The 25,292-nt window shown below is 43.0% G+C and overlaps 1 long non-coding RNA gene across 1 annotated transcript in view; it reads right to left on the bottom strand.

Annotated features, from left to right (window-relative positions):
* Nucleotides 1-3,392: 3,392 nt before the first annotated feature.
* Nucleotides 3,393-25,292, bottom strand: part of LOC147032920 (uncharacterized) — a 61,674-nt gene continuing 39,774 nt past the window's right edge. Inside the window, exons 2-3 of the long non-coding RNA XR_015052182.1 lie at nucleotides 3,886-4,040; nucleotides 3,393-3,800 (exon numbers count right to left, since the gene is read on the bottom strand). This is a non-coding gene — a long non-coding RNA (uncharacterized LOC147032920). The remainder of the gene's footprint in view (nucleotides 3,801-3,885; nucleotides 4,041-25,292) is intronic.

Genomic DNA, 25,292 nt, shown 5'->3' with positions numbered 1-25,292 from the left:
TTTCTTGCATGAAGTGTTGGGAACGTGTGTATTTGGGGTTAATTTCAGGAAATATATTGCTCTATTATATAATAACATTTTCAGCCTAGTTAAGATGAACAATGAGCTTTGTTCTCCCATACAGGTTCAAAAGGGGGTTAGGCAAGGTTGCACAGTCTCTGGCTTACTTTTTACCCTTGTGATGGAATCACTTCTAGTGTTACTGAGGAAGGATCTTTCAAGAATAGTAATATCCCGAGTACCCTTCAATTGTCTTATCAGCGTATGCTGATGATGTCTCAGTTCTTGTTAAGGATGATAAGGATAATGCTGCTCTTATCAAGTGCTTGGATTCTTTTCATTTAGCTTCCTCTTTGAAGTGCAACTGGGAAAAAGCAAAGCAGTATGGGTTCCCTTCGTGAAGAACAATCTATCTGCAATGGCACCAGCCCCGCCAGTACACCTTCCTGCAAAACTAAAGTGGGCGGATGATGGCGTTCAGTATCTTGGGGTGTTTCTTGGATCTACACAGTATGAAAAAAAATAACTGGGATGGTGTTGGTGAACGTGTCAAGAGAAGATTGAGCAGGTGGAGATGAGCTCTGCCCCATCTTTCATACAAAGGCCGAGTTCTGGTAATTAATAATTTGGTTGCGTCCTCATTATGGCACAGGTTCGTCCACCTGCAACCACCGGAAGACTTGTTGAAGGAAGTGCAAAGGCAACTCTTGGACTTCTTCTGGGGAGGCCATCATTGGTTACGACCAAATGTTGTATGCCAACCATTGGCCGAGGGTGGCCAGGGTATGGTCGACATCAAGAGCCATGTAATGGCCTTTCGGTTGTGCACAATACAAAGACATGTCGGATGAACAACTACCAAGTCATCTCTTGGCTGCTCAGATTTTGCGGCAAGCAGGTGGGCTTGGATACGGCCGTGAATGCTTCCTGATCCTGCTTCAACACGTTGACTTTTCTCCGCTCCCGGTTTTCTATCAGAGTATGTTGAATGCCTGGCAAAGCATCTCAGTGTGCCGACAGAAGGACACCTTTGTCATTCAAATGTTTGCTCAGGAACCTGTTTTATAATCATCTTTTCCCGGGTACATCCAGAAGTAGGGTTTTCTACCAGCATTTTACAATAGCCGGCATCACAAAAGTGTGGCACCTCCGGCATACCTCAAGTTTTGGGTGGAAATCGGTTCGAGAAATCTCTGATCTAACCGGAATTAGGTCTCAAAGACTGAATGGAAAAGTATTGAGAGAGGTCGTCCGGATAGGGTTCAAACTTGGAGTGAGCTGGACTCATGAGCCTGAACTATTACACAATGAGTGGATTTTTCCCGGGCTGTTGAGACAGATAAAATCAGACAACTTACCCTCCATTAGCATGGGGTTAAACCTCTTTCAAGACTAGTAGTAAGGATTTGTACAAGTCTTGTGTTAAGATACTGCTGGGAGATGCACCATTAAACGGCGTAACCCAGTAGAAGAGACTGATGCCTGTTGAGCCCCCCATTGAACTTGTATGGGACTCCATGTATAGCAAGCTCATAAGTAAAAGGTCTGGTGATCCCCAATGGAGGCTGATTCATTGGATAGTTCCTTCCAAGAAACGAATTAGTATAGTCATTTTTCTCCGACATCCACGTGTTGCCTGTTTTGCGAATATACAGAAGACGTGTTCCATGGCTTTACCGATTGTGTGAGATAAGTTTCCTTATTTCATTGGTTAAATTGTGTCAAAAAAAATGAATGTTGTGTTCTCTTTGCGTTACTTTATTTTTGGTTTTCATTGCAAACCCAATGAAGTTAATACACTTTTGAGGTTTCTCGTAGTGACGCCAAGCTGGCAATATGTCTCTCAAGGAAAGAGGAATTGAACGGAAAACCTGTCGGGCAATGTGACGTCACGTTTTTTTTTAATGTCCTTGTAATAGCGAGACTGAAACTGGACTTTTGTTTCTACCAAAACATGGAAAAACTTGATCTGTTCACCAATACCTGGTGTCATGCAGGGATCTGTGTGGTACATGAAAATCAACTGGTAATACATTTGTAGTGTGTGAATTATTATATGATTTATGTGCCTGGTAAAGTGAATTTATTTGTTTTCTTTGAAACTTGCTTGTACCAATGGTGGATATGAATATGTAAATTTTTTATATTTTGTGATAATAAAATGACGTCAAAAAACTCTCTCTCTCTCTCTCTCTCTCTCTCTCTCTCTCTCTCTCTCTCTCTCTCTCTCTCTCTCTCTCTCTCTCTCTCTCTCTCTCTCTCTCTCTCTCTCTCTCTCTCTCTCTCTCCCTAGCTCTCTCTCTCTCTCTCTCTCTCTCTCTCTCTCTCTCTCTCTCTTTCTCTCTTTCTCTCTTTCTCTCTTTCTCTCTTTCTCTCTCTCTGTCTCTCTCTCTCTCTCTCTCTCTCTCTATCTCTCTCTATCTCTCTCTATCTCTCTCTATCTCTCTCTATCTCTCTCTATCTCTCTCTATCTCTCTCTATCTCTCTCTCTCTCTCTCTCTCTCTCTCTCTCCACCTGACTTCGTGAAGGTGGGGGAACACTACCTTGGACGTGGTGGATATCTGGGTTGCTCATGTGAGATCGATCGGCTGTCTTCATACCACAGGCTTGTTTGAGAGAACCGGCGGTGGCTCTACTATGACTACTACGACTACTACTACTACTACTACTACTACTTCTTCGACAACATCATCAAATTTCCAATCGGTGTGTATCTATGTCATAATTAGATGGCTCCTAAGACCATGGACAGGGCTGACAGGATAACGGAGACGTAGAGGTACACACACTTACGTTTAAGCTGTCTATCCTGGGTTTGAATCCCAACCCAGCTATAAACTGTCATCCTGGTGTTTCACAGGCAGGGTGATTTATCAATGTGTGTGCCATCCCTCGGATGGACGATGAACCGGTATTCTGTCCAATGGGATTAATTGGTGGACGTTAAAGATCCCACGGTGTGGTGTCCTTCACGAAGAGTACGCGAGCTATTATATCGCCGCACCCTGAACAAATTCCAAATTCCTGCCCTAACCTTCAGAGAGCATTGTATCAGCAGCACAGCCATTCACCCTCAGCCAATGATGCTACCCCGCAGCCTTGTGCTGCGTTTGGATGAAGAACGAAGAAGAAATCGGGGAAAAAATGGAAGATAGAAAGGAGTATTGAGTCGGAGGGGTAGATAGATAAGGGAAATCAGTTTGGAGGAAATCGAAGTAAAGGGAGGGAAGGAATGGGGAGTGGTGGGGTTTAGGCTCAACTAATTGCATACAACTAAATTCGAGTGCAAATATATTCTGCACTGTGAACGCTGCTGGCAGTCATGAGCATCAATTGAAACACCTTAGAAAGTGTATTGCAGATGTCATCATTTTTTCTGAGAGCCATTTATTATTGTTTTTATATATTCAAAGAGCAAGGTGGCAGGGGGTGGAATTGGAAGGCAACGCAAAGATAGTGGAGGCAGTGGGGCCAACATGTTCACGCAACAATCAGGGCATGAATGAACAAATCTTCATCTTTATCTTCATCAATACAGGAACCACTTATTCCCAGTTCCCACCTTCTTGTGAGTTCGGTCAGGAAACGTTTTTGGCTCGGATAGCTAGGCGTAGCACTTGAGTGTCAGGAATTAATAAATTGTCAAGGGTGCAATGCGTTGGGGGTGGGGGTGATAACTCTTGTAATCTTCACATAAGACACCTAGAGGTCTTCAACGTCCACCAACGACGAGTGCTGGCAGATAGGTCCCCCAGCTTAACGACCTCCCCATTGATGATGCACACATTGACCAATCGTCCTGCATGCAAAACACCAGGGTGGTAGTTTACAGCTGGGCTGAGATTCAAACAAAATCAAGACAACTCAGAGACGAGCATACATACCTCTAGGCTCGGCCATTCGTACATCCATAGTGTACAAATTTGCTCATCTTGGCTGATATATAAAGTTCATTCTAACCACTGACTCACTGATGTTAATGTTCGGTACACTCAGGGTGAGTGTCTGTCATGTGCCGACGGATAGCGAAGCCGATACACTGGGGGGGAAAAAAAACACAAAATCGTCGGAAAACATCCATACATTAAAATGTAAATAAATGAAAAAAATGAATGCAGGTGAGCGACCTGAGACACAGTAATTTAATTTGCCGACGGACATTGTACATGATACACCGAAAAAAAAAAATCACAGAACTGTCAGAAAGAGCCCATAAATGAAAATATAAATAAATGAAAATAAATAAATGAAAAAAAAACAAACAAATACAGGTGAGCGACCCGAAACAATGGGGAATCACGGTTCGTGTGCTTACACAATGTGTAAGCAATGTGTAAGCACACCCCGCTAGCATAATATAAACAAAAGTCATTATATATTTGTCACCGATTTTGAAGGTTATAAAATTGATTCTTGTTGCTGCTGACACGTAGGTTTATTACCCAGTCACGGGAATGTACGTTTCATATACATCGCTGCTCGTTACGTTTTATCATACAACAGCCACGAATTTGATGTTTGCACAAAAGTGATGTCGTGTCTCATGCGGTGGTGAAAGGAAGCCAACACAATTGCAATCTGCAACGTTCAAACATCGCACAGGCAGTCTCACCTTCCATTCGAGCAACCTGGAAGTTGTGATAAATTTATAATTACATGTCTAAACATCCTTGCGAACTGATATTCGGTGGGGAGATCTGTAAGTGCTTCTTGAGGGGCCATTGCGAAGTTTGCAGATGTCCTACGTTGTTGCGCAAACTTGTTCAAAGGCGAACTTCGCTTGGCGACGTCGTTTGAATGAAACGTGAAACCCAGGAGACAAATTAATTAATTATCAATTACTAGATGCAGCCACAATATGGAGCAATTCGAAGGCTTTTGTGTTTTCAAACATCTTTTGCGGCATGGCAACCGCGCGATAGGTGTGCACGCGTGTGTTACATCCCTGTCACAAGCTCAGGTGGGAGATGTGCAGCAAACTAGGATGTTGTGTCGACTGGTGGGCCATTTCACAAGCACATTGGAAGGTGCATGCAAGGCAAACCATCCGACTTAATAAAAAGTCAAATCAAAGGCAGATCGTGGACCTTCGACTTTTGTTGTGAAGCGTTCCTCTGTAATGGCCTTCGCATGTGCAGTTTCCTTATTTGACAATGACAGATCATGGATCATTCATTTCATCTTGTAAAGAAACAAACCATTATTGGATGACAATGGGACAATATTGTGATTTCCCACTCTTGATAATTATATTCATTTACAACATGGCACCTGCAATAAACTTTTTTTTTTCTTCCTTAATTTGGACGTTTTTGTGGCAAGTTTCAATGAGTGAACAAATCTCATACGTCTGCCATGTTGGTGCTATCGTAAGACTTTATGTATTATGTTTTTGCTTTTACTGGTGATATTACCATTTTTGGGAGTTAATCACGGTTATAATCACATAAACATAAGTATAAATAAAATTTAAAATAAAACATTACCAGATATTGAAAGAAAAATAAACACCTTCCCAAGGCGGTTGAACTTGGTGGTACCTCGTCTTCTTCCTCCTTATTCAATGAACATCTTCATTTTTACCTACACCCACTAAAGGTGGACGGAGGTGATTTTTTTTTCACCACTTTTTGTCTGTTTGTATGCAGGATAGCTCAAAGCAGTTGTGGGCGGATTTGGATGAAATTTGGTGTGCAGGTTGGGTGTGTGGCAAGGATGGACTTATTAGATTTGGGTGAAGATCCCGATCCGGATTCGACTTCTCGAATTTTAAAAGTCATTCTTTACCATTGAGAGATGGGGCCAAAAATGATATACATCACAATATGTTTAAAAAAAGTTGTAGACGGATTTGGATGAAACTTAGTGGATGAGTTGGTTGGGTGACAAGAACAAGCTGATTGGATTTTGGTTCAGGTCCAAATCCAGATCCAGCCTATCAGTGGGATACAAAACGTAAACCAATCAGCCTGGCGGAGGTTTGCGCTCCACCGAGTGCCCTTCTAGATATACATGGTATGCACCGTAGTCGGAGGCAAACTTAATAACCACACGACATAAACTGCACAGTCAACAGCATCTATTTGATGAATAACATCTAATTTCACTTCTAAGGTAACACTTTCAGGCTGCTCTTAACCACTCGACAGTACAATGCAGTACATTTCTTTATGTGTGGGGCAAAGTCCAAAATAGTTCATTTGGTGATTTTGGGATCTCCCAATTTAGTACTTCAGCGATGTATTCTGGCATCTTAATCAGTCCGGTAAACTCTGAAAACGCTCAAGAACAAAAGGTGTAGCTTTTAAAATGACTTTCGTGCGAGATAAAACGACGTAATTTATGAGCTACGCAAAAATATTCGAGTACGACATGCCGGCATTGACGGGCACGGTGAGAAATATGTCAAATGGTTTCTACAACTGGGTAATGATGAACTACCAACTGTCGATGATGTTGTTGATTGGTCACACGAGATGTGCATGACCTTGGATCTTGCTGTCCTTATTCATTGAAGACTCCGCAACCTCACTTACAATTGGAGCAATCAATCCACATTGGATGGCCAAGCGAGCAATTCTGGCACCACACAATGCAATGACCAATAAGATCAACAAGCAAGTTTCTGCACGGTTTCCACGTGAAGAATGGCATTGTTCGAGTGCTGATACTGTTACGAATGCTGAAAATGTTGTATCGATCCCAGTCGAGTACCTCGATTCACTCCTTGTTTTCGGCCGAACTCCTGATGGCACATGACTTTTGGTTCAACAAGTAATCAATTGATAGAAACGATTGCAGGCACAAACTAGAGCGGCATGCAGTAGAACACATACTTCCACATGTTTTTTGGGGGTTTTTTTGTATACGTAGTCGAGGCTTGTGGAAGAGCTCACACACTGATCGCATCAGGACATAACAGAACACAAAACATTCATGTATGGAGGAGGAAACCCCAAGGAGTCAAAACTGGAAAATTAGGAGGGATTTAGGTGGGGTTAATGAGGGTAGAAAAGATCATGGTTTTGGATTGGGGACAATCTGAGATGGTGGGGAACAGCTGTCTTGGACACCTGGAGGGAAGAATGATATTGAAGAGGATGAGGAAGTAGATTCCACAGGCAGGAACAAATGAGTGGAGGTTAGCAGTGATCTTGGATTTGGGTAGTTTTATGAGAAGAGAGTTTGATCATGGACCGTGTGAGCTCTGCAGAAACCTGGGGTTGTGGGGGGGGGGGGGTGGGTGGTGGAGTGGGGGGGGGCAAAGCATGGAAAAGAGGGTGTAAGACCAGAAAGGAAGCAGTAGAAGACTGAGAGACTGCCGACCTGTCTGCGATGGCGAAGTGATAAGCCCATTGACTCAGCCTCATTGCGGGAGATTCCAATGATCTTGAATGCCTTAGTTTCCACAGAATCAAGCTGAACAAGATGTGAGGCAGGGGAGCCAGCCCAGAGGGGAGGGCAGTACTCCATCAAGCTGTGGATGAAGACCTTGAAGGGAGAAAGGAGTTCAGGTGTGCCAAGGAAGGACAGAGGATGCTCAGTTGGTGACTGGCTTTGGAGGCTGATATTGAAATGTGGCTTGCCCAAGAGAGATCGTGGCTGACAGTGAAACCCGATAAAGAGTATTATTAAATAATGCCCTTAATTATCTTCAATAGGGGGTGTTTTAATTAACTCAAACACCCGATTTTCACTCTTGCACTCCCTTGGCGTTCCCTTTGTATTCATGCAAAGTTTCAGACTACTAGGTTTCATGGTTTTGAACTTATGGAGGAGACAAATGGACAGACGGACTCACGGTTGGACTGACGGACACACACTGACATTTTTTTTGGTATACATATATGCATTTACGAGGATATACAGTGCCGATAGAAAGTGTACACCACCTTCCAAAATTTTCACCTTTTGTTGCTTTGTAGCCTGGAATTAAATTTCATTAAATCAGACTTTTCCCACCTTCATTTACATAACGTAACCTACAACTTCCAAGTGTAAAACAAATTCTACAAATTTCAGAAAATTAAATAAAAATCCAAAACTAGAATGTCTTGGTTGGATAAATGTCCAACCCCCTGAGTTAATAGCAATTGTAAATTAGTTCAGATGTTACCAATCACCTTCAAAATCACACACCAAGTAAATTGGCCTCCACCTATGTTAAATTGTAGTGATTCTGATTATTTCAGAATAAAATCAGCTGTTCCTGTAGCTTTCCTCTGCTGAGTAGTGCATTTCACAGCAAAGACTCAACAATCAGCACCAAGGAGTTTTCAAAATACCTTTGGGATAAAGTTGTAGAAAGGCACAGATCAGAGAATGGGGATAAAAAAAATATTTCAAAGGCCTTGAATATCCCGTGAAGCACAGTCAAGACAATCACTAAGAAGTGGAAGGCGAATGGTACCACCAAGACCCTGCCTTGATCAGGTTGTCCCCCCAAACTGGATGACCAAGCAAGGATGTGACTGATCAGAGAGGCCACCAAGAGGTCAATGGCAACTTTGAAAGAGCTACAGGCCTTTATGGCAAAGACTGCTCACTGTGTACATGTGACAACAATATTCCAAGCACTCCACAAGTCCGGCCTGTACGGTTGGGTGGCAAGAGGGAAGCCATTACTCAAGAAAGCCCACCTTGTGTCCCGTTTGAGGTATGCAAAAAACCACTGCAGAGATTCAGAAGCCATGTGGCAAAAAGTTTTGTGGTCTGACAAAACAAAGATGGAACTTTTTGGCCTGAATACAAAACGTTACTTTTGGCGCAAACCCAACACAGCACCTCACCCAAAGAACACCATCCTTACTGTGATGCATGGTGGTGGCAGCATCATGTTATGGGGATGTTTGTCATCAGTCATGACTGGGCACTTGTCAGGATAGAAGGAAAAATGGATGGAGAAAAATCCGAGAGGAAAACCTGCTGCCCTCTGCAAGAAAGCTGAAATTGGGAGGGAATTTACCTTTCAGCATGACGACGACCCGAAGCACACAGCCAAAGCTACACTGGAGTGGCTAAGGAACAAAAGGATAAATGTCCTTGAGTGACCCAGTCAGAGCCCCGACCTAAAGACAATGGAAAATCTGTGGCATGACTTGACGATTGCTGTCCATCAACACTCCCCATTCAACTTAACTGAGATTGAACAGTTTTAAAGAGAAGAATGGGCAAATATTGCCCAACCAAGGTGTGCAAAGTTGATGGAGACCTATCCTAATAGACACAAAACTGTAATTGCTGTCAAAGGAGCTTCCACCAAGTATTAGCTCAGGGGATGGACACTTATCTCACCAAGATATTCTATTTTTGTATTTTTAATTTGTTTATTGAAATTTGTAGAACTTGTTTTTCACTTGGAAGTTTTGGGTTACTTTGTGTAAATAAAGGTGGAAAAAGTCTGATTTAATGCAATTTAATTCCCGGCTAAAAGGCAACAAAAGTTGAATATTTCAAAAGGGGGTGTAGACTTTCTATAGGCACTGTACATACATATGTGTATGTAGATATTGTAACAGTCAGCAAACTCTCCAACGACCAGCACAGCTGCCAGGCAAATACCAACATGCGGAAGCCAAAAATGACCAATCCTCCACTATCTCCACACACAACCGCACGCTGGTCCTCGCCCTCACATAGAAACAAGCCACAGTCATGGGGACAGCCATCTCCAAAACAAGTCGCAAGGTTATTGAGGCATGGTGATTGGATGACCAGTCAATAAACAGACCTCAACCAAGCTTAGCAAACTCAACGCTAATGAAACAAGTTTACCAAACGGACACCTATGGCCCACCAAGCCACCCAAACAGACACCTATATCACCAATTTAGCGATGGATCATTGAAAGAGACCTTATGCCATCCGCTGGGAAAGCCAAATTGATCTTTTCTTTGGTTTCCGGTGCAGAGATTGCTCCAACGAGAATCTGACGCTCTGTCCAGATCACCCTATGAACAGGATGGAAGCCCGAGCAGTGGCTTGGCCGAGCTGCCAGTATAGAGCCTCCTGTGATGTAAATAACACCATTTCCCATGATCGTGATTTTAACCACACTGGGATTAATCACCAAATGATGAACCACAAACCAACCGACACAAGTGAGTTGAAGTAATCAGTTTAAATAAATGGACGAGTGGAGATGGAAGGTGAGGAAAGCACGATCAACGGCAATTACAGAATCATTGTGATTACAGAACGCGGAGGACACACACACACACACACACACACACACACACACACACACACACACACACACACACACACACACACACACACACACACACACACACACACACACACACACACACACACACACACACACACACACACACACACACACACACACACCTTAGATCACTGTTTTCAAAAAAAGCAAGATAAGCAATAACAGAAATGTTGAAGAAAGTTTTAGACCTGCTCATCAAGTGTTCTGGTTCATCCTGCACTTCAGGTGTCAGCTCACAAATCTGGTTAGCCATCATCATCACCATACAGCTCATACAGAAAAGTTGGCGAACAAGGCAATGTGTCTGCATGGATCACCTAATTATTGCTGGGCTTCACTCATGAGTTGTCCTGATTCAGCTCACATTCGAGTGTCCAGGTGGCTGCGTGTGTGTGGATGGTAGGTAGTTTGAAGGTGGATGGGTCATGAAAACTTATACTAGGGTTGGTGCAGCGCAGGAATGATGGGCCAAATGGCCTCCAAGTGCACATCGCATGTGAACTCATTCTGCATGAGTATGACCCCTTAATTGGCGCAAAGGAGAACCTGATAATCGACAACGGTTTAAGAAAAGTTTTTTTAGATCCTCGTGGAGGATCTCTAAGTGTTACTCACGTTGTTGTTCTTCATCTTCTTCTTGTGGACTTTTTTGTTTCACAGCCTACAGTTTTCATCGAAACTTCCTGAAACTTGGCGTACATATGTAAGAATACCCTGCACAGACAGTAACCATGTCCGATTTTGAAAATTCCTCCGAGAAAAAAAAGTTATGACGTCAAAATATCTCCGCTAATGGGAATCGCCTAAAAAATTATCTCCGAAACTAGGCAAGCTTTTTGAATTCTGTTTGCGGAAATCGAACGGGGCATGAGCAGAGATGAATTACCGCACATATGATACATCACTATGAGGTCATATCAATTTTTATGACGTCATTCCTATTTGTTGACTTTTTTTGTTTCACAACCCAGAGTTTTCATTGGATCTTCGTGAAACTTGCCGTGTATATGCAGAAAGCCCACGCACAGGCAGTAACCATCTCCGATTTTGGAAATTCTTCAAAGAAGAAAAGTTGACGTCATAATATCGCCGCTAATGGAAATTGCCTATACCGTTATCTCCGAAACTAGGCAAGCTGTTTGAATTTTGTTTGCGGGAATCAAGCCGGGCATTAGCACAGATAATTTAATTGCAAACCTGATACATCACAATTACGTCATATTCGTTTCTGTGACGTCATCATTAAGAAGTGGAAGGCGAATGGTACCACCAAAGACCCTGCCTTGATCAGGTTGTCCCTCCAAACTGGATGACCAAGCAAGGATGTGACTGATCAGAGAGGCCACCAAGAGGTCAATGGGAACTTTGAAAGAACTACAGGCCTTTATGGCAAAGACTGGTCACTGTGTGCATGTGACAACAATATTCCAAGCACTCCACAAGTCCGGGCTGTACGGTTGGGTGGCAAGAAGGAAGCCATTACTCAAGAAATTATTTTGATGATGTCATCGATCACATGGTTCAACAGTCTGTTTTTTTAAAACGTAAAATCCTTCATACATCTTCTTCTCAAAAAGAGCTTCACAGATTGAGGCAAAACTGTACAGGTATGATCGCCTATCCATGAGGAACAAAACGTTTTCCACCTATGACGTCATAGGTCGCACGATTTGGCGGGTATGATTTTTTGAAGAATAAACTTTAAAGAACCTTCTTCTCCAGAATGGCTTAACAGATCGAGGGGAAACTTCACCCACATGTTTCCCAAGCCTTGGGAGTGCCAGTGTTCACAATTAACAAATCACATGGTGTGACAGCCATATTGGATTGAACGAAAATCTTAAGAAAAATTATTTCTCTTGAACCGCTTCATCAATCGCCGTGAAACGGCACAATAATGATCTGGTTGTCATGTGGAATATATCTATCTATAATTCCAGCAATCTCTATGTGTGTCTGTCTGTTTGTCTGTCTGTTTGTCTGTCTGTCTGCGACCGCCGTTTCTCGACGACCGCCGGTCCGATCCGATTGAAACTTGCGAGGAATATTGCTGGGGACCCGCGGATGTGCCTTTTCGAGGTTTGATATTAATCGGACGAGCGGTTCCCAAGTTACGGCCATTTATCTGTCGACCAATATCTGCAAGAGAGGGGGACGGGAGAGGGGGGGATGAGAGTGGGGGCGAGAGAGAGGGGCGAGCGAGGAGGGGGAGAGAGGAAGGGCAAGACTAGGCGGGAGAGAGGTGGGCAAGAGAGGGGGTGGGAGTGGGGACGAGAGAGAGAGAGGGAGAGCGAGAGAGGGGGATGGGAGAGGCGGTGTGAGTGGGGGCGAGAGAGAGGGGGAAGAGAGGAGGGGTGAGACTAGGGGTGAGAGAGGGGGAGAGAGTGGGTGGGGAGAGAGAGGTGGAGAGAGGGGAGGGAGGGGGCAAGAGAGAGGGGCGAGAGAGGGGAGGGAGAGAGGGGGAGAGAGGGGGTGAGAGAGAGGGGGCATCACAATTCAAGAGAGGGGAGAGAGGATGTGGCGAGAGAAGGGGGTGAGAGTGGGGGCGTGAGAGGGGCGAGAGAGGAGGGGGGAGAGAGGAGGGGCGAGACTAGGGTAGCGAGGGGGCATCACAATTCTTCTTCGTTTGATATGACATCACAATTGACGCTGGGGACCTGAGTATGTTTCCCAGGTGTTTCCAAAGTTATGGCCATTTATGATACGGTTGGTCCAATCTAATTGAAATAATGCCCCAATCCAGTCATCGTTTACACACCTATGGGCCTGCCCCTACGGACCCGTACTAGTGTTTTAAATTTCAACCTGATCTGACACATGGTTTGGCAGCCAGAATTATTTAATATTTTGAATCTGGGTTCAGTGATTTATATCAAACTTGGTACAAGTATGTATAATGAGGTAATAATGTTGGTGGAGGCGTATCTTGCGATGTCACGACGACGGAGTGCCCTTCTCGTTTTTATATTGATCTAAAGTTTATGGGAAAGCTTTTGCATTAATTACAGACAGGGCAAGGTCATGAGGATATATCAGTGTACTTTTAGCATGAATGAGAAGGGAACGAGCAAACAATTCCATTCCATTGGGACCATATTCTGTTCAGAGCGTTGGAGCTGCCTCAGCAGTCACCATGGCTATTGGGCACAATCCTGGACAGGTCACCACTCCGACACAGGATACCAGCAAGCTGGCACTCATTTTGCAGACGTCAGAAGGATGACAGGCAGAGTCAACCCCACCTGGTATTAATTTAACAACCGAGTCGGATTTGAGCTCAGGATCCAAGGATCCCAAGCCCACCGCCCTAACCATTAAGCCAACACCAAGGATGAGCAACCAATTAACAAATACTATGGTTATTATGGTGGGTTACGAACCCGGGTTCACAATATCATGAGCCATCAATGAAAATGCAAATTTGAAACGAGCCAATATTAAATTTGATAACATGTGTATGATATGTTCTCCGCAAGAGTGTTTATCAAACCGTGTATTAAACATGGTCTTCTTAATGCCTCTTCCTCATGAAGATGACACTTCTTCATTTGTGTGCTGCACACACGGCTCACCGAGAGGACAATCATTATCTGAGGGCACTGTTCCACTGATCTAAGTTATGGCAGGAATTTGTTCGGGGTGCCGGCGATGGCTCGCCTACTCTTCACGAAGGACAACGGGGCATCTTAAACATCCACCAACTCATTCTGGCAGATAGGACGTCCAGTTTAACGTCCATCCGAGGATTCCGACAGACGGCACGTACATTGCTCAATCGCCCTGCCCGCGAGACACCAGGATGGCTGTTTATAGCTGAACCAAGATTCCAACCCAGGCTAGATGGCTCAGAGGCGGGTATGCATACCTCGAAGCCATCCTACCAGCACAAATATTTAGTTATTCATATGCAGCCTGTGGTTGCTTGGCTGCATCATTTGCTGGGGGTGCGGCTGTGCCCCTGATGCAATGCCCCTTGTTACCAACAAGCTGGTACTCATTTTTCCGACCGTGGAAGGATGATAGGCTGAATCAGCACGCCTGGTGTTAATTCAACCATAGGAAAGGGCTTGAACTCAAGACCCTAAGATCACAAGACAGCCGCCCTCTTGACCATTAAGCCAACACCAGGCCAAGCACTAAGATGACAAGCACAGAACGGTTTCAATTGGGAGAGAAATCAATACATTTTCCCATCGTATCGATGTGCACGGACCTGACCAAAAGACCTCATTTCATTTGAATCCAGGAGAACGCCAGAATATGTAATGGAAGAACCCCCAAAATTTCACACCTTTCCACAACAATGCAAGTAATACAATGGGCACTTGTACAGAGAATATCACAACGGAGATTCCTGAACACCAGCGGAGATGTGTAAAACTGCAATGGGCGTGTCCCCTATTGGCCACAGGTGGCCAGTTAATGCAAGCAGTGAAACAGGTACATGATGATGAAAGATTGGGTGAAAGAGCAAGCATTTGATTTCTTCTCCTTTTCCTTCTTTCGAATATCACTGGGTGGGCTCATGGCTGCGGGTAACGTCATTTTATCGGTGCCCCTGATATGTGCTTGCAATAGCAATGCCCCAGGATTAAATGTCGTTAATTAAAACCAAACCTTTCGTTGATCCTCATCTCCTTGAACAGCTTCACAAGCATATTGTGCAAACATTAGGAACTGTATCAAGGAGAAATAACACATTTTAAACATGAGCAGTGTCACATAAAACGCACAAACACAAACTTATCATTAATCCTGTCCTTCATATGATTCATTCATTTTGTCTTGAAATCATGCTTTGATGTCATTTCTTTTTCTGTTTCAAAGTGAGAAATATTTACCATTACAGTGGTAAACCCAGGGATTCCCTGGTCACCCAGAACTCCTTCTCCCACGAAAGTGTGCCACAAAAAAGGCCAGAAGCCTCAGAAAAACTGTATCAATACAGCACCTAATAAACAATAAACCACGAACTGCTCACAGTAATTTATTTGGAAAATTTATAATTTTCTGTTATTTGGAAACCCCCCCCCCTACCCAATTCCTGGATTTGCCCCTGTCCCACCAGACTCCCCCCCCCCTTTTCCCCTGCCTCCCCTGAATAGTGGAGTTTGGCTTTGGGGCTTCCCACTCTCTCTGGGGACATGTCCAGTTAAAAAATGCAAGTTATCTCCACAGCTGACTTGTAATACCCTCTGTCACCACTACCGGGTGGAGCTACACGATACACACATACATAGAGAACTTCCGTCGAGCTTCCCTACCGATCCCCCATGACTAGAGATGAAACCAAGTCCCCCATGTTCACCAGGAGGTCAAACTTGGTCCATGTACCAAGTTTGGTGGAAATTGGCCCAATAGTTTTGGCGTGATTGGTGTTACACACAGACACACAGACAGACAGACAGACAGACAGAAAATGGCATTTATTTATGAGATGAAAAACTTGTCTTTATAAAGATGACAGTCGGTTTGTAGGAGTGAAAAAATGGGAATAATGATCATTTTCTCAACCAAATGCTTAGGCGTACTCACCGCTGCAGGGAAGAAGGTGAAGTGGTGCTTCCAAGGAAGAAATCTGTTGATGTTGCTTTCACATCGCAGGCAGGTCGGTTTACTCTGTTTTTATTTACATCTTCTCCCACATTGCTCCTTCTGCTCTGTCGGTCCTCCACCCCTCCCCCCCCAAGCAACTCCAGGATGCACACATTCGAGTAATGCTCTCCTGGATAAACTTCCAAATTCCAGGCTGCCTGCTGTATGCACACCTCAACTTCTTCATTCCTAGCTTCTCCTGGCATTGGAACCGCATTCCAGAAGCTCTTCTTTGCCATTCTTCACTTTGAGGCTTCAAGCAGGTCGTGCACCACCATCTCTTGTGATCCCACATCTTGACCCATGATCTTTATTACCCCCATTAACTCTTACTAACCCAACATTCATCGATTGCTCGGTTCAGTGTTTCCTCCACTCATACCCCCACACTCCCCCCCGCCCCCATAATCTCAATTTAAAGAGGGACTCAGACCTGAATTGTCAGCGGTTAAAATACCTATCTCAACATTTGGGTATTCATCGTTCTTGCTTCACACAATTTGCTTCGTGTGTTTACTGGATAAGATGATAGTATGCTGCACTTGTCCTTTTCGTACATATAACATTTTGTCTGAATCCTACCGTGCAGAAGCTATGGGTTAAGTAAGCCTAAATGTAAACCGCAGGGAATTACAGGAATTATTGCTGCAGAAACCTCGATGGACTCCTGCACAGGATGCTAACTGAAAACGGTTACCGGCTATTGTTTTGAAGCCCTGGGGTAATTGTTTGTAAATGGCTGATTTGCATCGGGGGGGGGGGCGAACGCCAAAGGTGACCCTGCCACAGGAATGCCTCCTCCAGGAGGAGCAGATTTGTGGTCTCACACGCCATCTGCTGGACATTTGTACAATGATAGACACCTGTTCCAGGTGAGTGACAAGAGGATGTCATGGCTTGGAGAATCGTGGTGATCGAGCCGGAAGTTTACCCCCGGGTTCGAGTTCATTACATATTTTTGATCCATAAGTTTCCCTCAAACGTTATGGGGTCCTGAATTTTTATTTGTATACATAGTCGAGACTCATGGGAGAGCGAGAACACAAACGGATCAGGACACATCATAACAAAAGTAACAACAGGAGGAGAAGGGGGGAATGCCAACAGCAGGGCAGAGGGAGAAAATAGACAGAGGCGGACAAACAAGGGATGCAGGTAACGATTTGGGGTAGGGGAGAACGCAAGGGGTGGACAAGATGGATACAGAAGCAAACTTTTGGGAGGGGTGGCGGATGGTTTAAGGGGTGTAGAAAAGATGATGGTTTTGGATGGGGGATAAATTGAGATGGTGGTGGACAGCTGTCTTGAAGACCTGGAGAGAAGAATGAGTTTGAAGAGATTTTGGAAGTTGGTTCCACAAGTGGGAAAAAATAGAAAATCAAGCTGGAGGTGAGCAGTAATCTAGGATTTTGGGAGTTTCAGAAAAGAGGGTTGCAGTTGGACCATGTGCATCCTTCAGATATCACTGGGTGGGGGTAGCAAAGCATGGAGAGGGCAGAGGGTGCAAAACCAGAAGGGTGGCGGAAGAAGACAAAGAGAGCACCAACCTGTCAGCGATGACAAAGTGAAAGGACTATGGAGTCAACTTCATCATGAGAGATTCCAATGATCTTGAAGGCTTTGTATGTTTTACAATGTGCCACCTACCCCCACCCTTCCTCCCCCACATTTTCTCCCTCCGACCTCTTCTTTCACCCCAACCCCTATAACCGTTCCCTTCTTCACCAACACATGGACCTGGTTATTAACAAATCTCCGTGGCAAGACTTCTAAAACAAGAGGATATGTTTGTTGACATCATCAACGGCACAACTACAGGTCGATCAAGCATTTTTGGGTGTTTTTTAGATTCTGAACCTATTTACCTGATGAAGGCTGCTTGAGGTGTGTCCATTTTGGATTAACATTGAATGTGAAAAAGTAGTTTGTCTTCAATACAATAAAACCTGTTGGAGAACATCTCTCAATAGTGATGAATCACTTTAAAATATTCTAATATCCGGATCCAGTTCTTCACCAAAATATACTGAACAAAAATATAAACGCACCAACCTAAATATCTAAGTCAAGATTGCCATTATGGGAAAATGGTCAAACCGATGATATGTTTGAGCAATGGTTCCTTTGTTTTGCTCAAGACAGATGTTCCCATTGAAATTGACCACTCTGAGTGTGTGGACTCACACGTTGAGTAATCCTTCCCATGAGCACCATGGGGCTTGACAGAGTGATGGTCAGTGAGCGTGACCAGGACACAAACACTCCCTATAGCTTGCCCTATAAAAGGCCTCCCCAAAATGTGGACTGGTGCCAAATGTCAACATGCCACAGATGTCACAAATCTTGAGGGAGCGCGCCATTGGCATGCTGAATGCTGGGACGTCAGTACGGGCCGTTGCAGCACACTTCAATGTCCACCACTCCACCATTAGCCGCCTGAGAACGCGCCTCAGAGAGACTGGAAGCACCGTGAACCGCCCACATGCCCGGCGACCACGTGTGACCACCGCCGGTCAGGATCGTCACATGAGGATGCAACATCTCCGGGATCGACTCCGACCGGCCACGAGGACTGCCGATGAGACTGTCGGGCTGCATAACAGGCGCATTTCAGCCCAGACGGTGCGTAACCGCTTGAGGGAGGCCAACCTCCGAGCCCGCCGACCACACCGGGGACTCGACCTCACTGCAGTCCGGCGTCAGACCCGACTGAACTGGGCCAATGTTCACTTGCGCTGGACCCTCGCACGATGGAGGAGAGTGCTGTTCACCGATGAGTCGCGGTTCCAGCTGTATCGGGCTGATGGCGGACTCTGCGTCTGGCGTCGGGCTGGGGAGCGCTACACTGACGCCAATGTCCTTCGTCGGGTGTCACACGGTGGTGCCAGTGTTATGGTGTGGGCAGGCATATGCCATGGAGAGCGCACTCGGCTTCATTTCATTGAAGGCAACTTGAACGGGCAGCGGTACAGGGACGAGATACTCAGACCCATCGTCGTGCCGTTTGTGCGCCTTCACCATGTGACGTTTCAGCATGACAATGCTCGCCCCCATGTTGCCAGGATCTGCATGGACTTCCTCGGTGAAGAGGACATTGATGTCCTCGACTGGCCTCCATATTCTCCCGACATGTCGCCCTTCGAGCACCTTTGGGACGTTCTTGATCGACGCGTACAACAACATTACGCAGTCCCAGAGAACGTCCGCCAGCTCCGTGTAGCTCTCCAGGAGGAATGGGAAAACATCCCTCAGGCCACCATCGATAATCTGGTGATGTCCATGCGCCGGAGATGCACCGCTCTGCGCGACGCCAACAGTGGACACACCCGCTACTGACTGTGTGAACTCTGACAGTGACACCTCGGTTGTGTCGGCTGTTGTAGCGCAAAGACTGTCGCCAGAATTCTCAAGGAACTCTTTGAAATTTAATGCTCAATTGTCATGGATTCTATAACCAAATTGTTGTGAAGATTTAGTATTGAGTTCGAGGTAAAATAATAACAATCGCTTGGTGCGTTTATATTTTTGCGCTTGGTGCGTTTATATTTTTGTTCAGTATAGAATCGATTCATCCTTGTTGCACAGCCAACCTGTCCATAAAATTTCGTAGGAATCCGTCCATGACTTTTTTGGATGTCATGCTCACAGACAGTAAGACAAACAAACGAACAAACATGAAGACATCATGCAGAGCACGATACTTGCAAAATCCATAAAACAAATTTGACCTCAAAAATAATAGGTGGTTGAATTCAATAACTTCAAATAGCAGCTCCTCTTCAAATTTCAAGTGAATCTGATGAAAATTGATAATTTTAGAAATCCGGCCTATGTTGACATTTTGGCCAATGTGAACCTCCAAAATAATTGGCTGTTTGAATTCAATGACGAGAAATATATATCCTCTTCAAATTTCAAGTCAATCGGATTAAAATTGAGGATTTTACAAATACCACATTAGCTGTTGACCTTTGGCCTATGTTGACCCTCTGGTCCATGTTGAGCTCAAAAATAATTGGCTGGTTCAATTCAGAGACCTGAATTTTCTACCCTCTTCAAATTTCAAGTCAATCAGATGAAAATTGAGGATTTTAGAAACACCACCCAAGTTGATGACCTTTAGCCTACGTTGACCTTTTGGTCCATGTTGACCCAAAAAATAATTAGTTGGTTGAATTCAGTGACCTGAAATATAAATCGTCTTCAAATTTCAAGTCAATCAGATGAAAATTGAGGATTTTAGAAACACCACCCAAGTTGATGGCCTTTGGCCTATGTTGACCTTTTGGTCCATGTTGAGCCAAAAAATAATTAGTTAATTTAATTCAGTGACCTGAAATATAAATCGTCTTCAAATTTCAAGTCAATCAGATGAAAATTGAGGATTTTAGAAATCTTACCCAAGTTGATGACCTTTGGCCTACGTTGACCTTTTGGTCCATGTTGACCCAAAAAATAATTAGTTGGTTGAATTCAGTGACCTGAAATATAAATCGTCTTCAAATTTCAAGTCAATCAGATGAAAATTGAGGATTTTAGAAACACCACCCAAGTTGATGGCCTTTGGCCTACGTTGACGTTTTGGTCCATGTTGAGCCAAAAAATAATTAGTTAATTTAATTCAGTGACCTGAAATATAAATCGTCTTGAAATTTCAAGTCAATCAGATGAAAATTGAGGATTTTAGAAATCTTACCCAAGTTGATGACCTTTGGCCTATGTTGACCTTTTGGTCCATGTTGACCTCAAAAAGAATTGGCTTGTTGAATTCAGTGTCCTGATAAATAAATCCGATATAAATTTCAAGTCAATCGGATGAAAATTGAGGATTTTAGAAATCTCACCTTAGTTGTTGACCTTTGGCCTATGTTGACCTTTTGACCTCAAAAAGCAATCGGCTTCTTCCTAATGACAAATTCTACCATGTGGTGAAGATTCATGAACATCGGTTTAAAATTGGGACCTGTCGGCGACAAACAGACAGACAGACAGACAGACAGACAGACAGACAGACAGAATAACAAAATCGACTAACCAATATACTTGAAAAATCTTTGATTTGCACACGTAACAGAGACAGGGGTAGTGGGGCAACTTAGCTAAATATAGCATAACAATTGTGCATTTTGTGAGGAAAGCACCAAATTTGGCACACTAGTAGCCTATCATAATATGAACAGATTTGGGTATTGGGCCATCTCAAAATTTTTGATGGCAGTGGAAAATGGCTGCCACAGCCATCAGCAGCTGAATTTGAGAGGGCCCAATATCCAAATCTGTTCATAATATGATAGGCTACTAGTGTGCCAAATTTGGTGCTTTCCTCACAAAATGCACAATTGTTATGCTAAGTTGCCCTACTAGGGTAAAAAGGAAACAGCGTCTGTCCACCTTTGGTGGCAGAGGTAACCAGATGGCATCAGTCCAAGTCCCTACATGCCAAACAAGTATGGACTGCTTCAGGCAAACGGACACAGGCATTATATCGGACTGACACTCATGGTACGTACGATTGCTATGCATCCCGAAATGAGCAAAAAGAAGAACGACATGGAAAGTCGAGCTACCATGCTTTTGACGTCATATCGGAGAAAGAAGTTTAATTTAACGGCGTGGATGATCTCCATGCTATAGTTCGAAGCCGTCCTGGAATTATATAATATTGTACTAGATTCATATCACTGCCACCGAGAATTACTCATTTCCCAACACGGATTTGATGGAGCAGAATTATGAAGTTGTGCACTGACCTAGCAATATGGTAATTGATCATTTTTCTCTGCACTGCTTTGACCGAGCTTTCTTCATATCAAGTTTTGTTCGTTGTTGAACTGTGAAGTGCCTATTAATCATCATGACGCAACTCGTCCCATATAATTGATGTTCATTGTATCTAATTTATTGCATCACATATTCATTGCACTAGGAATTCACTGTCTTGCCTCATAATGCAGAGACCTCAAGATTTTATTGGTTTTTAGATTATTTTTGTCTCTGATGTTTTGTAGTCACGGATGATGATTGCCATATTGATGGTTGGGTAGAGGGAGGGAGTTGTGGTTAAAAGATTCCTCTACCCTGGTCTGCTCTCCCTGTTTTAATTCGCTTATGTAATATCATGTCATGCATTTGCCCGTTGTTTTTATAGAGCATTATTTCATGTCTAACTCTGGCACCATGTGTCGATATATTGTTATGTTTATGGAGCAAAGGGCAGTAGTCCGAATTTAAGGCTTTAATTAGTACCGTTTGTGTTTACGGAGTTTATCAGACTTTTGAACCATGCATGACGGACACATGACAGGGATAAAAGTTGACCGATGTGGCCAAGCTGGGTGGATGGGTCGACTCGTTTTAGCATAGTCAGGGTTTGGTTGTCCTATCATGTGTCACCAGAAACTGGGTCAGGGTTTGGGCCTGTTCAAAGCCTTCCAGCTTTGGGCTAGTTTCTGGCAGACAGAAAAGCACAAGTTCTGGCCGCTGACATGGGAAGATGGCTCCACCTCCACAGCGATCAATCAAAGCTGTGCTAATGCTGGCGCTGGCCATCATTGGCTGATGGCCGTTGCGAGATTCTGTTAAATGCCTCGAGGACAGAAAACTTGTGACAGTGTGGCATTGTTTAATAAAAGCTCATGCCCTGTGCTGCAGTGCTCTCTCTTGCTTGGACCTTGTTGCCTGGTCGAGCACGCTTTCCTGCTGTGTCCTTGTCCATGTGCCTGCTCGTCTTCTCCATGCCGAATTTCCTGCTGCCGTCGTTTCATTCAAATGAATGGGGAAAAGGGAAAAACTTTCTGACTCAAGCCCCAAAAGCCCAAAATAGGAGAATGATTTTTCTCCCCACCTATCCCCTCCCTCCCATACAAGCAAATGTAAAATTGAGACTGAATTTCTTCCCACCTATCCCATTCCATCACATAAAAGCAAAGGTAAAATTGAGACTATGAAAGATTGAGAATTACTGATTAAAGCACTTCTTCCCTTTCATATATTCATTCTCTCAAAGAGCGAACCAACGAATATTTGCCCATGTTCTACTTTAGGGAATAACTTAATTTTCTTATATCATTCATGTTCATCGAGTATATTCACAAAGAATAACTTGGTTCTTGGTATAAGTTCTTTGTTGAGCAGAAATGAAATGATAAACTTCCCTTAATGCTCTTATTTGACCACCACCAGAGCCACATATCATTTTGAGATTGAAGTAAATTGCTTTTCCATTGTTCAATTGAAAACCAAAGTTTTCAGTCCATTCAAGGATATTAATTTTTTTTCTTTACATCCTCCAACTTATTTGTAATTAAATTTATCCGCTTATTTATTTTATCTACTTTTACCCAGGTTATTTCTTCAATTACACTTATTTGATATTTCTCACATTCTTTATGTTTCCCATTCAAATACCAAGGCTGATTACATCTCCACTCTTTGGTTTGGTCATTGCTTGGTTCTATCATTTATAAATCAGTAAAAAGATGGCAGTAGCCTGCTAAAATTCTGAACCCAATATCTTAACACTTATACTTATAACCACAAGTGGACTATTGATTCCATTCTCTAAAATATATCTTTTATCATCAAAACTCCTAATGCTTTCTTATTTATCTCTTCTGTATATAATTGATGTTAATAACTTATTATTGTATTCATTTTTGTGTACTCTTCCTTCTTTAAGGTTAAACAGTTGTAATAATGTTTAAAGTTTATTGTTTCCTTGATTGTTTCTTTTATTTATTCCCTTTAGCTTCTTATCACACCTTTCAATGTTATTATTATCAATATACGTAAATGTATAAGACTTTGATCTCAATCCTATAAATTCACTCGTGACCTTCCCACCCAATTCATCTTCAAACTTACCAATAACCTTTATATTCTTTGATGAAAACAACACATCACCTGACTTATAAATACTTGTATCATATATATCAATATTATCAATCATATCCTCATATACATCACTTGTCTTAATTTCTAATATAAAACTATCTGTATCCATATCTAAAAATGACACCTTATCCTTATAAAGCCTGGTGTTGGCTTAGTGGTTAGGGTGGTGGCTTGGGATCCAAGGGTCCTGAGTTCAAGCCCCGTTGGCTGCTGAAGTAACACCAGGGGGTTGACTCAGCCTGTCATTCTTCCGAGGTCGGCGAAATGAGTGCCAGTGTACTGGTCCCGGTGTATGCCCTGGTTAGAATAGGTGTACCATATCCCTGTGTGTCGTAAGAGGTGACCAGGGTTGGCGTCAGGAAGGGCATCCGGCCATAAAACATTGCCTCAAGAAAAAGCCAAACCCCTGCACAGCAGGGAAAAATGGCTGTAAAAACGGTCATATATACACCTTATCCTTATACTTTGATTTTAAATTATTATAGAAATAGTCATACATTAACGACTTTGACAAGTCAAGAATTGATGTTCTGATATAAATAGGTTTATCCATTTCAATACTCTTTTTTTTTTTCAAATGAATAGCACAAAAGTTCTCTGAAAACACCTCCACTCGCTCAAAACTTGGTCTTTTAATTAAATTTGAAGCCTGTTTCCAAGATGTAGCAAGTCTTTTGTTTTGTCGATTCCTAACATTTTCCATAGCCTTTCCAAATACAGCAATATTCATTAATTTATAAAAGTTCTTCTCAAAATCTGTTTTTGCTTCTGTTCTCCTTTTTGTATTAAAATCAATATACTTCTTTAACCAATGACTTTGTTTAAATTTCAAAATCAGATGAATTTTCCTCACTCTCAACCCAGCAGATAAATATTGTCTGAAGTTCCTTTGATGCAAAACATAACTTTCTTTATTATTTAATGCTGTAAGTAGCTTTTCTGTTGATTTACCTTTTATATCAAATGACTGTTGGTAATCACTTAACCATTCTTTTCTTGGACTTTCTTTATCAATGGGCATAAGGTAGGTCTTTATGTTTGTGATGAAGTTCTGGATATTTTAAATCAACCTCAAAATAATATCCAACTTCGGCTTCATCCAATTCCTTTTGAGAGGAGACAACAATGTCTTGTAAAACCTTTTCATAATGTTTTTCTTGAACCCATTTAAGTTTTCCATAAGGTAAAGATTGAGACATCGCCCACCCATACAAATTGTCAGCATCATAATACATCAGATATGAGTTTCCCTCATTCTTATTATAATGATGAAGATATTTGTTATTTGCTTTAGCATATCTCTTGGAACACACTTGAGATATTCCTCCTCTTTTAGCCTTCTCTATGATTAAAATCATATCTATATCACTGATTAATTCCAAATTCTGTTTTGTCATTTCTAACATAGCACTCCAAGCCAAACCCAGGGCCGTGTAATAGTGAGCGGGGTCTAATCCATAAGAATTTTTATGATGACAGACTTTTCTAAAAGTTTCAAACACGTCAGCCAATAACAATACATCAGTTTTAAGATACAAATCATGATATTCTCCAAGATTCTTTATATTAAACTTC

This window comes from Eptatretus burgeri, chromosome 2, assembly GCF_056783735.1.
Source record: "Eptatretus burgeri isolate ZD-2024b chromosome 2, Ebu_testis_v1, whole genome shotgun sequence".
NCBI lineage: Eukaryota > Metazoa > Chordata > Myxini > Myxiniformes > Myxinidae > Eptatretus > Eptatretus burgeri.
The sequence above is the reverse complement of the archived record's forward strand: the minus strand, read 5'-3'. Positions and strand labels throughout refer to the sequence as shown.